Source organism: Triticum dicoccoides, chromosome 5B, assembly GCF_002162155.2.
Source record: "Triticum dicoccoides isolate Atlit2015 ecotype Zavitan chromosome 5B, WEW_v2.0, whole genome shotgun sequence".
Taxonomy (NCBI): Eukaryota; Viridiplantae; Streptophyta; class Magnoliopsida; order Poales; family Poaceae; genus Triticum; species Triticum dicoccoides.
In genome coordinates, this window is record NC_041389.1 from 476,368,585 (window position 1) to 476,384,490 (window position 15,906).

Genomic DNA, 15,906 nt, shown 5'->3' on the forward strand with positions numbered 1-15,906 from the left:
AAGTGTGGTTTAATTGGAGCAGAGCAGCAACACGAGCGAGGGGGAGAGCAGCAGCAACAGTTGGGCGAGCGAGCGATCGAGCGAGAGCCGGAGCAGCAGCAGCAGCGCTAGCGAGCGAGCGAGAGCCGGAGCAGCAGCAGCAGATCCGGCTGGTATGGACGCCGCCGCCGAAGGGGCCTCGCACTAGGGGAGAGCCGCCGTGGAGATGTCGCCCGCGGCGCGGGCTTCAAGGTAGCAGCTCCATGGGGGTGCAGGATGGACCACCGTCGGTGCCGGGAGGTCGAGTTAAGGAGAAGGTGCGATGTGATGAGTGTACAACCTCTTTGGTGGCGCCGAGTAGGCCTCGGCTTCATCCGAGGAGTCGGTGAGGATGCTGCGGTTCTGGTGGAGCAGGTTAAGGCGGCGCTGTGGGGATGGAGCAGCCGCGATAGACGAGGCGATCGTCGGAGCAGCTCCTTGGAGGTGGAGGACGGGGCGGCTGAACCGGCTAGACGGCAAGATGGACGACGGATCCTCATCCGGGGAGGTGGATGAGGGACGTCGAGCTGTTGTGGTGGACGACGTCGTCGGGGAAGAGGCTCTGGCTGGGCAGCGGTGATGTGGAGGACGGAGGAGGGTGGGGTTTCGCGGCTGGAGCGGAGAGGTTATGGCGGCCTGGGATTTCGAATGGAGAAAAGGGGGCGATGGGAGGGGGTGAAGCATGACTTAGGGACACGCTTGTCCAAAATGTGGGGTGTGTTACAAAAGTACCCCCCACCGATTTGAAATAGCGGCCCTTTCGGCTCAGGGTTAGAAGGGGGATTTCGCGTGTCGGGATTTGGCAGCTGGAGGGAGTTTTCGCGCGCGTTGTAATTTCGGGATAGCAAGGTGCGGGTTGTGAAGGCGCCAATTTTGGGAGCACGATATCTGAATTTTCGGGATAACAAGACGCGGGTTGAATTTTAGGGACAAGCCTAACGTGTAGTAATATTGTACTTGTACGTACCAAATCAATTCGCACTTCCCTCAACCAAAAGGAAAACAAAAAAAATAAAACTATTCATACCACACAAAGAGAGAGTCTTGCCCCGTTTTACTATACAAATGCTATTACAAGCTACTCCCTCCTTCCATCTATATAGGGCCTAATGCGTTTTTCGATGCTAACTTTCACCAAATATTAGAGCAATGGTATATGACATGCAACTTACACAAAGCACACCATTAACTTCGTCTGTGAAAGGTTCTTTGAATGATACAATTTTCACATTGTGCATGTCATGTACTATTAATCTTGTCAATAGTCAAAGGCGGTCTTAAAAATCTCATTACGCCCTATATAGATGGAAGAAGGGAGTATGAATCCATGTTATGTCCGATTAATTATTTTCGCTTGCTGTATAATGCATGTAACCTACTCATACCAACAATTTAGTGCATTCCAAATGCCTATACTACAACTACAATTCGAACTAAATTTGAATTTGTTTCTCTATTTAAATAAGAATCTAAAATCATGATTGTTGCCAACTTCAACCATCATAGTTTCCTTGCTATCCGCTAGATATAAATCGGATGGCCTATAATGCAGGATGGCAGGCACACCATCATCAACAACTCTGTTTTTTATAAGAGTAGAGATAAAATATATTAAATGTAGTACAACATGTTCATAAACACACCATGTGTATCACCATTATATATATTCACACATGCATCGGTTTAAAACACTATGATAAATTCTTCAAATATCCGAATTCGCTTTTTATAATGAAGTATATATGATCTCTATTCGTCTTTTACACCCACACAACCCTCTTATATTCGTAGCTAGCGCTAACTTTCTCTTGTGCATGCACACGCCCGCATCCCTCTCACCCTCCCTCAGCATTCTCTAGCTCCATCGTGCAAATTCGTCTTTTCACTTTAGGTCGTTCACCCATGGTGTGTGTAGCCCCCCCAGCTCCTTCTTTACGGCACACATCGATCGATATGCCTCTCTAGCCAGGTGTGCCTAGCACAAACACAAGCTTCCCCTCTTCTCTTGTCACTGTCCATGCGTCACTCCCACCACTCTTTTCATCGTTCTCATACTCGCACACTCCTCCCCGCTTGATATAGTATGCCTCCCGTACCACCTACTACATGCATCCCTCTATCTCTATCCTTCTCCTCATGCCTCGTTTGCTTCTAACACACACATGCATGTATACCGATCGATCTCCCAACATATAACTCGATCGACTTTAACTACCCCCCATCGATCGACGTACCTCACAAGTTATGTCTCTCCTTTCTCTAACAAAGGGTGATTGATCTTCCTATGTAGTTATGTCTGCTTACCACAACCACATTGTCCCCCCTCATCATTCATGCATGCCTCCTGACCCGTCTCTCACACGCACGTGCACAGACAACAAGCAGCCATCTCCTCTCTTATTGATATTGTGGGCGTGCCCTCCATTTGTCTAGCAAGCCTATCCCACCATTTGTTAGAAGCAACTCCACTACCACCCCCTCCAACACTCTAGCTCTGTCTCTCTCCCAACCATATTCCTCTCCTGCACATATGCATCGATGCCGATCGATCTCCCTTCATACATGAGGCAGATCGATCTCCTTAATACATGAGGTAGGCCTCTCTCTCCTCCTCCACACATATACTAGCCATTGTACCTCTATAGTTAATTGGGCCTCCCTCTTCCCCCACCACACACCGATAGTCGAGCGCTGCAGGTAGGTATCCATGCCATAGAGACAAACTGCACATGTCCCCTCTCACGTTCCAGTAGGCCAGCCACTCTATATCTTTGACATGGGAACACACAAACTCGATGGCACTCTTTATCGATCGCACGCGCACACACACACACACACATCATCCCTCTTTTCAATTCTATGGACACCTCAAGCCGGTGATACCTCCACTCTCTTCTCGTGGATCGCCCCCTCTATATATATGTTATATCCAGGACTCTATTTCACACACATTGCATATCTTACATTTTTTGATTAAACACCCCCCCCCAAAAAAAACTCTCAAGAACCCACACACTATATCTCTCTAGGTTTGTATCTCTCTCACACAACCCCACGTAGGTGGTGTACGTATACAAGAAGAGAATAGGTGCACCGTGCATGTACTCACGCTTCGTGCCCAGCCACACCCGCGCGGGTACACGGTGGAGCTCATTTCTTTACGAAATGGCAGCCCACGTGCTAATTTGAACGCCTGTAGTGGTTCTTTACCTAGGGAGGTCGTGTACCACGCCTGCACGAAACAAAGTTCGACTTGACGCGTTGCCGCATTATTTTTAAAAAAAGTTATAGCGCTCAATGGCACGTACACAGAATATAAAACGATTTTTATGGAGAAAAAGGTAGTCCGCTCACTATATACAATGGAGGCTTGCGTGCCTGGTTTGTCGCTCTTCAAAGTATCTCACACAAGGCCACGATGGCCTCTCTCTCTCTCACCGTCGTTGGTCACTGATCCGGCCGCATCTCGTTCGCCGGGGGTAAGGGAGTGCGGTGACCTCTCTCTCTCTCACCATTGGTCACTGATCCGTCCGCCTCCCGTCCGCCGGGTGAAAGGGAGGAAGTGCATCATTTCTCCGTTCGACGGCGCCGAGGCAGCACGTCCCGACCTGCGGTACACGCCGTTCTCTCTGACCAAGCTCCGGCGCGGCAGGGCCTACCCCACCTGCTCGCAGATTCCGCCCGCCGCCGCTCACCTAGTTACATCCCGATGACCTCCAGGTATCCCCTCCGGCCTTGCTCCACTGCCCGTCTTCCCACGTCGCTGCATGTGGATCTTCCATAGTTCTTTGCCCAAAACATAGCTCGTCCAGCGTACTTTCCATATTGCATTCTCGTCCTCACACTGTTTTAGACAAACACAACCGTGTTGTTATCTTCCCGTAGGGCAAGGAATATGCTTCTTTTTTATCGTCGCATGTGTCATCAACTGTTATTGGCCAGTAATTGTTTCCTTTCTACCTCTTTTTTCCAAACAGGGCTATCCATTTCACCTCGTTGCTATTGTGACCTTTTGGTGAACTGCACAAATCAATTTTTTCTTAAGAGTGTTTTGTGCAGTTGTACTAAAATGTCACATGGGCAACGTCTCTACATTTCCGTGCGACTGCACAAAGGGAGATTGGTTTTGCTCTATCCTCCTCATCCAACTCAGATCCTAATCTTCTCCAACTAGTTAGTCTTAAGAGAGACTGCAAAGGTGACCGGCTTCTATTTATGTGTTTATTGTTTCATCAGTAGTCCTCTATTATCGTAATCACACTTAATATCTTTGGAACAGGGACGCTCAGCTCTATTTTAGTGGAACTGCACAAAATGATCAGAATGTTGCATGCTCCAGACAGCTACTTTTTTCCCAACATACCTTGTTGATTTAGACAGAGCTGGGGGGACGTTGCTGCCAATGAAAGCATGGATCAATTTTAATTTAACACCTTCTCACAACTCTGTCTTCAGTTGTGATGTAATTATTAGCTCTGATCTGCTAATAATTGACATGCATTAGCAAAGAAGTTAGTTTTTTATTGTTTCCGAAAGAGCATCGATGGCAAGACACGCGAAACAGAAGCTGAAAGCTCACACCATTGTACAATTTCATGTCTCGCTGGAAAATTATTTGTATAGTACGTCAATTATGTAAACAAATGATGGAAGCTTGATAGCATTGCCAGAAGCCTCTTCATCATCCGGGTCCATGTGCCATGCACAAAATTAAACTCCTTCGTTCCTAAATATTTGTCTTTTTACAAATTTCAAACGGGCATATTTTAGAGTGTAGATTCACTCATTTTGCTTCATATATGTACTCCCTCCGTTCCTAAATATTCTATTCATCTTTCTAGAGATTTCAACAAGTGACTACATATGGAGCTAAATGGGAGAATCTACACTCTAAAATATGTATATACATCCGTATGTGCCAGTCCATTTGAAATCTCTAAAAAGACAAATATTTGAGTAGTCACTCGTTGAAATCTCTAGAAAGACAAATATACTCCAGAGTATATTTAAGAACCGAGGGGGTAGTGCACAACCGCATGGGAGACTCAGCCCGGTCGTTGCGCTGCATTAATAGTGAGTAATGAGCAGTCAAATCGTAAGTCCCACCTTTCCCACTGTAAGTTGCTCTGAAAAAGCAACCATCAATACGCTCTTCTTTGAATCCGCTCATACTACTCCATCCGTCACTGTTTATATAGCGTGCTTCAGAAAAAAGAAAAAACATCTGTGGGACCAAGGTGACTAGCAATCGGCCTGAAAAATAGCATCGGTAGTTATAGCACGGCGTCTATTACTAGAGGGAATAATGCGTACACACATGCATGCAGTGCTTCCACCCCGGGTACACACATGCATGCACTTACTCCACTCCGTAGGAGTAGTACAGAGTACATGGAGAGAAAATTGTGGACTTGATTGCGGTTACCACGCCCTAATTAATTGAGCATTAAACCAAACGCGTCTAAAGTCTCTCTGATGGTGGAAATGCATTGAGAGAAATGCATCATAATGAAGCGCGCCCTGTAAACTGTGATGGAGGGAGGAGTAGTATGAAGGTTCAAAACCAAGTACGTGTATGGCCAGTTGGTCAACGCACCTCCTCTTGGCATATAACTGACATGTGGGACAGGAGTGTGAGCAAACCGATCTCAATTGACGGCAAAGAGCCAACCCGCCGTTCCTTGAGAGAGACGAGGAGCGAGAACACACAGACGGGTTCGCATGGAGGCCAAGATATATTCGAGCATGGTTGGTTGATCGATATCATTCATTACATGTTGGGCTGCCGTTTTCCGCCCTTCTCCGGAATAAACGTGTACTTTATCAGAGAAAAAAAAATAAGAGTATAGATGCTCCACCATGCGGTTCTAGTAGTAGTACTACTCGTACTACTACGCTTGGCTCTTCGCCTTTTCGTGAAGTCGAACAATGATGGTACTCCGCATGTTGTGTACTACAGTGTAAGCCTCTGACAATCTGACACCGAATGGACTGATGCATGTCCACCGAGGGTAGGTTGCATTAGTCAAAAGGCGTAAGCGAGCTTCACCTTGTCCTGCAAGCTTCTCCTCGTTCTACGAGTTGACGGGACATACCAAAAAGTAGTGCTAGTCCATACTCCCTCCTTTCCGGTTAATATGGCTTAATCTTTTTTGCGGGTAAATGAGAGAGCTTTATTCATATATAAGCATTCTTAGGACAATCAGCCAAGACACTGGTCACTAGGAAGCGAGGTACCCCGCAAAAAAAGAAGTAGTAAGCGAGGTGTTTCATCAAGCCAGCTCTCGGCCACATTCAAAGTGTAGCAAGCACGATTCGCACGAAGATGCGCTGCAAGGTTTTCTGACCTGTTTACATGCTGAGTAACAAAAAAAGAGGAAATATTATCGAGCGCTACTATTTGTAACAGGATATGAGCCAGAATTAAGCGAGAATTGTGGCGAGTGTTCCATGCAATCAACTTGCATTATCACATGCGAGAACCCTCGAAGAGAACCAAATGTGTTGAACATTGCTTTATCACATTTTAAAATTATAATAAGAGTGCAGACGCTCCTCCATCTGGTTCCTAGAACAAGTATAGTACGTACCTTTATAGACTATATTAGTAGTACTAGTACTAGTAAACTTTGCGCTTGGCTGTTCGCCTATTTGGGAAGTCGAACAATAGTAGCACTAGTAGTATAGTGTATGCTTCTGGCAATCTGACACTGAATTAACTGTTGCACGTCGACCGCCTGAGTGAGGGAGAGCTTGCATTAGTCAAAAGTTTCTCCTTGTCCTGCGAGCCACCGCGCGCAAGTAATGCTAGTCCATACTGCCTCCTCTCCGGTTAATATGGATTAATTTCAAACGAGATAAATACACTGTCTGTCACTTTATATTTGTAAAAAATACGGTCAGTGGACTTCATAATATGCTCATTGCGCTCAATATATATATTTTCCGGTGTTTATATGGTCACTAGCTCTCCCTGACTGAGTATGTGTGTGCATGCACGTGTAGGTTGAGCACTTAGCTTGACCGTGTGTGTTCCGTCGTGTGCTCGGACATTCATGCATTAGGGCCTTGTGCACATTTTTGCGTCCATGTGTACGTGTGACTGTTGCATACACGTAAGGGGAGTACGTGTAGGGGCCACTAAGGAGCAGTCAAATCACACAGTAAGTTAGTCGGAAGAAGCAACCATCATTTCACTCTTGAATGACACGTACGGAATATAAAATGGTTGATATGGAGAGAAAAAGAAAACCACTATATATACACTAGCAAGAGCCTAAGCTACAAGCCTGCTTGCTAAGGTTGCTCTCTTCACAAGCATAGAACGACGGGCCTGATCCCACAGCTGGGGCAAGGGAACAATGTTCTGCGTAGACGCGGTCGACATCGGCGAGGGAGAAAACCCATAGTTGGTGTGTCCCAATCGGGGGTCACCAATCGGGGGTCACCACGGTATAGGCCGATGCCGCGTCCCAACCGCCCTTCTAGGTACAACCCGACGTCCCAGGTAGTACATCTTCCTTTTGGAGCCGACTTGCTCCACTGCCGTAGCTCCATCTCCATGTCGATCTTTCTCTACTTCTACCGGCTTCTACTTGTGATGAGTTTATGTCTCATGAACTAATGCCAGTACTATTATTCTAATCACACTTCTTCAATATCTTTGCCATCAGGGATGCTCAGGTCGATTTTAGTGGAACTACACAAAAGCATCGTATGATCCGAGGGTGCCAGCCGTCTTTCCTTTGACAGGTTCTACCTGGCCAGGGAATTAAATCATGTTTAGGGTTTAGGGTTTAAGTCGTAGTGACTCCATCAGTAGTTTTTCTTTTGTACACGCTCTCACAACTTTTTTCTTTAGTTGTGAAGTAAATATTGGCTATGATGTGTGAATCATTGAGATGCATCAGCATGCATGTTAGTTTTCCTTTGTATTTGATGGAATGTTGTAACGGGGCAACCTTGGAATAGGAATGAAAATGGAGTGGAAAGTTTCCATTTTTCCGGAGAAAAAATGGAAACGGAGAGAAACCAATGTTTCGTTTCGTTGGATTGTGCCATCGAGCAAAACCAACATTTAAATCACGTCTGTCGTGTTCGTGTCTCACCCTCCTCCATAGCTCGACCCCACACGGTCGCTCGGCATGCCACTCACCGCAAACCGAGTAGTAGTATACAATAACTTTCCCGCATGCTTGTCGATGGATCGTGCCATGGAGTACTACTAGCACTACTGGAAGAGATTGACGAGTTGGGGGAGGACAGCTAGATGTAGAATGGACTCCCAAGAACTTTTTACATGCATGTTGTAGCCGGCAATTGCGACCTTTGAACGCGGAGCAGCCGCGTGCACCCAGAAGCGGCGCGGGCGATGCTCTCCCGGCCGGCGTGCCGCTTCAATGCCGGCGCTAGTGAGAGGTCGCGTCCGCTCTAGCTGGGCATGAATGCGGCACTGACCGTTTTGGGCGGGAAGCACAGGCGAGTGATGAAGAGGGTTCGGGTTGGTCAGGGCCGGCCATGGCAGCGGTCCGGACGTGCGCAAACAAGAGATGATGTATGTTAATATTGCTGCGTATATAATTAACAACGTAAATAATGTGTCAGTTGGACAAATATGATTGGAGATGGATATGGAGATGAAACTGGAATTTTACGTAAACACGGATATGCATGTCTATGTCTATGTGTGTGTGCGCGACGACTCTCGCGACCTGGAAGCAGGGGCGTGTTTTTGATCGAGTTTTTTTTCTTGGTACGTTAGAAAATCAGTTTTTCTAATTCACATCTAGATGTTATTTAAGGATATCACATCTAAGCTCCCACAAGTATATAATATAAGCAGGAGCCTCAGCACTTCTTCGCTAGGGTTTGCACTCTCCACACGCTCACCGCAATACATATATGTTACACGCTGGAGGCTCAGCGTTCATTTGCTAGGGTTTGCTATATTCACAGTCTCTCACCCTCTCTTTACCAGATCTAAACACTGCGTTGGCCTCTTGTCTCTCTCTCCCCCCTCACAGCTGGTGAAGGAGGTGTCTGTATCCCGTCGAACCGGGAAGGGGAGGAGGTGCAGCGTTAACTCTATCGCCTTCGGTGAGGGAGGCAATCCACTATCGGATGCGCTGTTCTCTTTCACCCAGCGCCTGTGCGGGAGGTCCACCGGCCCCTTCTTCCTCGCTGCCGTACATAGTGTGGGCAGATCTGGCCTCCCGCCGCACACCTTGCCACATCCCGACGACCCTAAGGTATAAGTTTCTCTGAAACCGTCATTGCTCTAGCTGCATGTGGATCTTTTTTGATCTGTAGTCGAATGTAGGTCTTGGTTCAAGGAGGAAAGAAAGGTGCGGTGGGGTGGAGCATGAATCTAGGAAGTGGTTCAATGAGGAAAGGAGGGAGGAAAAGTAGTATAGACTGGCTACGCAGCCACTTTGTTGGTCGAAAAGGGAAAAAGGGGGTAACCCAGTACACACATCTGTAAGGAATTCATCTCTTTGTTGAAAAGGGAAAGAAACTGGGGGGGTGGGTCGGGTAGTTTGTGTATGACTAGATTTGCTGCCCTCACATAGGAAAAAAGTTCAAAGAGAACAAATATGGGACCAACACAGATATGCTTCTTGGCTACATACTCTGCATCACCCATTTATACGTGTGGACGCACATGGTGCTAGCATGTCCCATACAACTATTTGCCTGTTGTTAATCTAAGAATACCGCTGGAAAATTGAAGTAATGCCACTGTTAAAAGTAAATTACTTTTTTACGAATATTGTTTCAAGATAGTGTCTCTGTTAATATGAATCAATGCAACCATTTTAGAAATGCTACTATCCTACTTTGTTTTCCATCCAAGATAAATTAGATGCTTCTTTCTGTCACCGTTTGTTCCATCCTCCTTTATCAGCAAGTAATTGTTTCCTTTTTTGCCTCTGTTAAAACAGGGGTATCGATTCAACTTGTTGCTATTGCAACATTTTGCTTCGCTACTCGAAACACTTATGTTTTAAGAGTGTTTTGTGCAGTTCAACTTGAATGTCACACTGGTGACTTTGCTTAATTTTGGTGGAACTTCACAAAAGGAGATCCGAGATTTGTTTCCAGTGTTCCTATCGAGTTGTTTCAAATCTTGGTCTCAACCACATGATATCTATTCAACTTGTTGCTATTGCGATATTTTGCTTCGCTACATGAAACACTTTGGTTGATTTCAGTGCAACTGCACAAAAGGAGATTCGATTTCCTATTCGTGTTAGCTGATTCGTATTTTATCTTGGTGTTCTCATGAAAGGTCAGTACAGGCCTTCATCCACATGATTCTGCAGTGTGCTTTGAGATGTTGTGCTACCTGTATTGGTACTGTTTTACATAAATGTTGAATTGAAGCTATTGTATTGCTGTCTTTTCCCATTAAGTAGTGAACAAAAATGGGACCAACCCAGACATGATGCTTGTTGCTTTGTTACAACAAACTCTGCATCACCCCCTTTATAAATAGATCGAAGCACATATTGTTGTTGCACCCACTCTCCCTTGGAAATTTTTATGCTTTTCGTTAATCTAATGCCGCTGGTAAAATTAAGCAATGCCACTCTCAGAATTAATTAACTATTGAATCTTAGTTCAAAACTGCAACACCTATTAGGAATGGTACTATCCTGCTTTGTAGTTCTTTCTACATGTTTAACCAAGGTATTGTTAAGATAATGTCTCTTTAAAAATGAATCAGTTGCATTGTTTTAGGAATGGTACTTTTCTGCTTTGTCATTCTTTATACATGTTGAAACAAGGCATTGTTAAGATCATGTCTCAGTCAATATGAATGAATCACACTGATGGAGAATTGCTACTCTCCTGCTTTGTTTTCCATTAAGACAAGTCATAAACTGTTATTTCTCAGTAGTTGTTTCCCTTATACCTATTGTTGCTTACAGGGATATCAAAATGAAAGCTCGGTTTTATTCCAACTTTGATTTTAGTTGAACTGCACAAAAGGAGCCAATGTGTCCAAGGCAAACTGCTGCGTTACTGGGTCCAGTTGGACGTTCCACTTTGCAGAAAGAAGTAGTCACTGGTTGCGGTACATTATAGAAGGAATGACTGAGAAGCTTTACAGAGTATGATTAGACACCGGTGACATGACTAGTCTGCAGAGACCATTGGCAATTTAACAACACGTGGAGTGCCCTGGGCAAAAAGTGCCCAAACAAGTACAAGAAGCTACGATAGGACATGATCATAGGCATTACATATTTTGAATGGGAAAAGCTTATCAAAGTTTAATCATTGATGTTAGCAAGAAGACGTTAGTTTAATATATTGGAATTGGAAAACCTTGTCAAAATTTGCTCATTGATGTTAGCCAGAAGACATGCATTTGATATTTTTGAGTGGGATGCCCTTGCTGGGAGCAGCGTCGAGTGTTTTTTTCCTATTCCTGTGTTCAGTTTAGAAGTAAATAGTTACTCTGCTGAGATATTCCTGTGTTAAGAGTTTGTTCTGAATATTGTCTATGTAGTGCCATGCCTTGTGTTTGATTGCAAAGTTGAGCTTGGAATGTTGTGGCATGCGGCATCACGATCTATTCACCGTGCCTCCTGAGAATAATGCTTCGTATTGTTTTGCATCTCGATCTAATGCCAGTGATTTGCTTGATAAGAAGATCATTCTCTTTTGTTGTTTCTGTGCGTAAGAAGTTCATCGTCTGATGTTTCATTCATAGCCTATACGACATGTCGGGTAGGTTAGACGTGAAACCATATGATCTTCTGACCAACTCATGATGTTAGGCCGTGATTGGATCGTCGTTTTCCAACCAAAACCGCTTGTAAAACTGATGCTTGTAAATTAAAGCAGATGGTCTCGGGCGAAGGCGCTTGGTTGGTCAATTTCGACTAGTAAAATATCGGAAGTACTTCACACATGATAAAAACGCTGAACAACACTCGGACGATTGCTAATCCAGCCGTTAGCTGCTATTTCAGCCTTGCCCATGGATGGCATGATACGCACGTCATGCATGTATCGTCTGGTAATGTCGTCCATATAGCAGTGCTCGTAAAATATACACTGGTCTCTCAAATTACATGCGTAACCCGCCGGTTTTACTTACAGACCTCGGGCCTTCCGATGATGAGTAAATTACACTTGTATGTTAATGCAGGTTTGAAATAAACCAGATCTGCCAAGCGCGGCCTTACCATTTCATGCCGTCTCAGTTCTCGAAGGTGCTTATAGGTGTGGGATGATCCTGTCTTCCTGAATGAGCAGCGGGCGCTTTATCAGACCTCTGTAGGGCCCGCGAGGCCCTCTCCATTGTCCTTCGAGTTTTTACACTCGCCGTGGCACCGAGCATTGTTAACATGGTCAATGAACATGAGGATTCAGGAGATGACTTTATTTTGACTGGATGACACTAGGGACCCACTAGGGCCATAGCCGTACGTACGCAAGTGCCTCCTTATTATGTACAACTATTTTTTTTGCTTTCTCCTAGTTTCCTGACATCACGGTCGCACACCATTGTCAACCTATGTAGTCAATATAAATGAGAGAATTGCACAAGGTGCGGCCGACAGCTGGGACCCAGCAGCTCGAGTAGTATTTGTGTTTTTGAGGCGTGAGCACTGCAAAGCTTTTCTTGCCGATAATTTCGTTGCTGTTCATAGGAGAGTAAGGTATTAACTGGGCGGGCCGTGGCCTGTCTAGCCCAGGCTAGATATCCAGCCCAGATACTACTTTTTTAAAGATGAAAATGGCTAGCCCAGCTATACGTCTTTTTGAGGAATACCCAGGCAAGGTCAACTTGTTATTCTTCGCCCCGCTGGGCTGCAAATCTTTCCTAGGAGGGATGCATTAGGCTTAGCAGGAAAATGGTCTTTAAAAAATAATAAACGGGATGTAATTATAAAAACTGGGCAGTAACTATAAAAAAATGCACCAAACACGAAATTAGTTTATAAAATATTATTTATGGATTTTGAAAATCTTAAATTTTCATTGTTGTGCGCGCAACGTTTCGTTGGATTTTTACGTAATACAAATTTATATTTAGTCCGACTAGAAATTTTGGGATAAAAATATTTCGGATCCCATCAAAATGTGGGAAATTTTATTGAATTCTGTCTTCAACGGTTGGTTGAAATTATTAATCATTTTCCTACCTAGAAAATGGGTTGTACTTTTAACAAACTGTAAATGGGCTGTTGTAAATTCCATTAGAATTCAAAAATGGGCTATACATTCTTACAAAATGCAAATGGGCTATAAGTTCTCTGCCACACACTTGTGGGCCTACTAAGTGACGCGTCCCCTAAAAAAAATAAGTTGACGCGTATGCAAGGCTTTATCAACTCATTATAGTCAACACACGGTTCTAGCAGCAGTGGCCATTGGATATCTATCCAAAGGATGTCGTGCTTCTTCTTCAATCTCGGATATTCTTAACTTCGGCCGCCCAAAAAAGATTCCTCCCCCTGACATCTGGGGTGCACCATTTCGGAGGCTGACCTGTGGGCCTACTAAGTTGGAGTGTACTAAGGGCTTTTTCAACTTAGTCAATGTAAACGATTCTAGCTTCAGTGACTGTATGATGTCCATCCAACGGCCGTAGTGCTTCTTCAACCTCTGGTCTTCCTGGTCCAGCCGCCCAAAGCAGCGCCGGTCGTGCCGCCTGCTCCTGCCTCCCGTGGCCGGCTATGCTGCCGCGGAGGCCTCACCGCCCCCATACTACTCCCACCGCTGGCTAGGCCATCCCTCCACTCACCCACACCCCCTGTTATTCTGCGGCGACGGTAGCCTCACACTACAGCCAAACCAGTGAAACCTCGTACTCCTCTCTGCGTGGGCTTCCGCTGCTGCATCTTCCCCAGCTCTGTGTCGTCTCCTTCCTAGGCGTCGCTATCGTCGACCACCCTGGTGCTCTCGGAAGAGTACTGTACGTGGAGAGGCTGACAGCTGGGTCCAGGGAGGCCGCAAGGAAGTGCCTCCTTATTACGCACAAAATAATTATTACTCCACCTAACAGCAGGGACCCACCAGACGGGCCACCTTATTTCGCGAAAAAAACGTTTCCCCCCTGACTGCTAGGACCCACCGAACGGGCCACCGTATTTCGCGAAAAAGACATTCCCCCCGCTGTCAGCTCGGACCCACCGGAAGTGCCTCTTTATTACGCACAAAAAATGAATACTCCCCCTGTTAGCTGGGACTCACCTTGGTGGGAAGCCGACTTGTGGGCCTACTAAGTTGAAGGGGACGGAGGGCTTTGTCAACTTAGTCAATATGAACGATTCTAGCTCCAGTGACCGTACGATGTCCATCCAACGGCCGTAGTGCTTCTTCAACCTCTGGTCTTCTTATTCCAGCTGCCCAAAGCAGCGCCGGTCATGCCGCCTACTCCTACCTCCCGTGGCCGGCTGTGCTGCCGCGGAGGCCTCACCGCCCCCTACTATTCCCACCTTAGGCCAGGCCCTGCGGAAATGGCAGCCTCACACCGCAGCCGAATGAGTGAATACTCATACTCCTCTCCGCGTGGGCATCCACTGTCGAGTCTTCACCGGCTTCGGGTCGTCCCCTTCCTAGGCTCGCCCTCGTCCACCGCCCTGGTGCTCTCGGCACGGCATGGTCAACGTGGTCAAGGAACGACTTCCATCGGACGTGGACTGTACGTCGAGAGGCTGACAGCTGGGTCCACGGCCGCAGCAAGGAAGTGCCTCCTTATTACGCGGAAAATAATGATTCCTCCACCTGACAGCAGGGACCCACCGGGCGGGCCACCGTATTTCGTGAAAAAAAATGTTTCCCTCCTGACTGCTGGGACCAACCAGCTACACCTTCACACGCAAGGAAGTGCGTCCGGGCAAAAAAAAACCAAAACGATTCGCCCCCCTGACTGCTGGGACCCACCTGCTACATCTTCTTAGGCAAGGAAGTGGCTGACAATTGAGACCCACCTAGTCGAAGCATATGTAGCGTTGTCATTCTGGTCGCGAACGTGTACGTACATACTGGTCGATGTAGAGGCACGCACGTGTCGTAGTAGAGGCGCGCACGTAGCATGTACACGTACGTGTAGCGGCGAGGGTGCAAGAAAGAAAATACAGCCACGTACGTACATACGGATAGGGTCTCGAACGCCTACTCGTGCATACGTACATGGCTGGGTCGAAAAGGAGAAACAGCGTCGTCGTCGTGTTCATGGGGAGCCAACCGGCTGGGTCGGAACGGAATGCGTGGTCGTGTTCATCGGGAGGGCTTGGACAGAACAGGCGATGGAAATGAGGCATGGCATACCGCACAATGGAGGAAAGAGACCTCCTACGTTCAGAACGGGGTCCTGTTGATCGAGAGGGGTGTGGCGTACCACAAAATGGAGGAAACGGACCTCCTACGGTCGAAACGGGGGTCCTGTTGATCGGGAGGGGTGTGCTGTACCGCAAAACGGAGGAAACGGACCTCCTATGGTCAAAATGGGGGTCTTGTTTATCGGGAGGGGTGTGGCATACCGCAAAATGGATGAAACGGACTTGTGTTGGAGCGCTACGGTCAAAACGGGGGTCCTGTTGATCGGGAGGGGTGTGGCGTACCGCAAAATAGATGAAACGGACTTGTGTTGGAGCGTTACGGTCGAAACGGGGGTCCTGTTCATTGGGAGGGGTGTGGCGTACCGCAAAACGGGACTCCACGGGATACTGTTCATCTCCACCGTCGACCTCCTCCAGCCTCCACGGGCTCCTATTCGTCCAGTCTCCACCGCGCGGTACTCCACCGGCTACTGTTCAACCACCCCTCCTCCGTCTACTGTTCATCCAGCCCTCCACTGTCTACTGTTCATCCAGCCCTCCACACCACGGGTTCTTGTTCATCCAGAGGCAACTCCACCGCTCACTG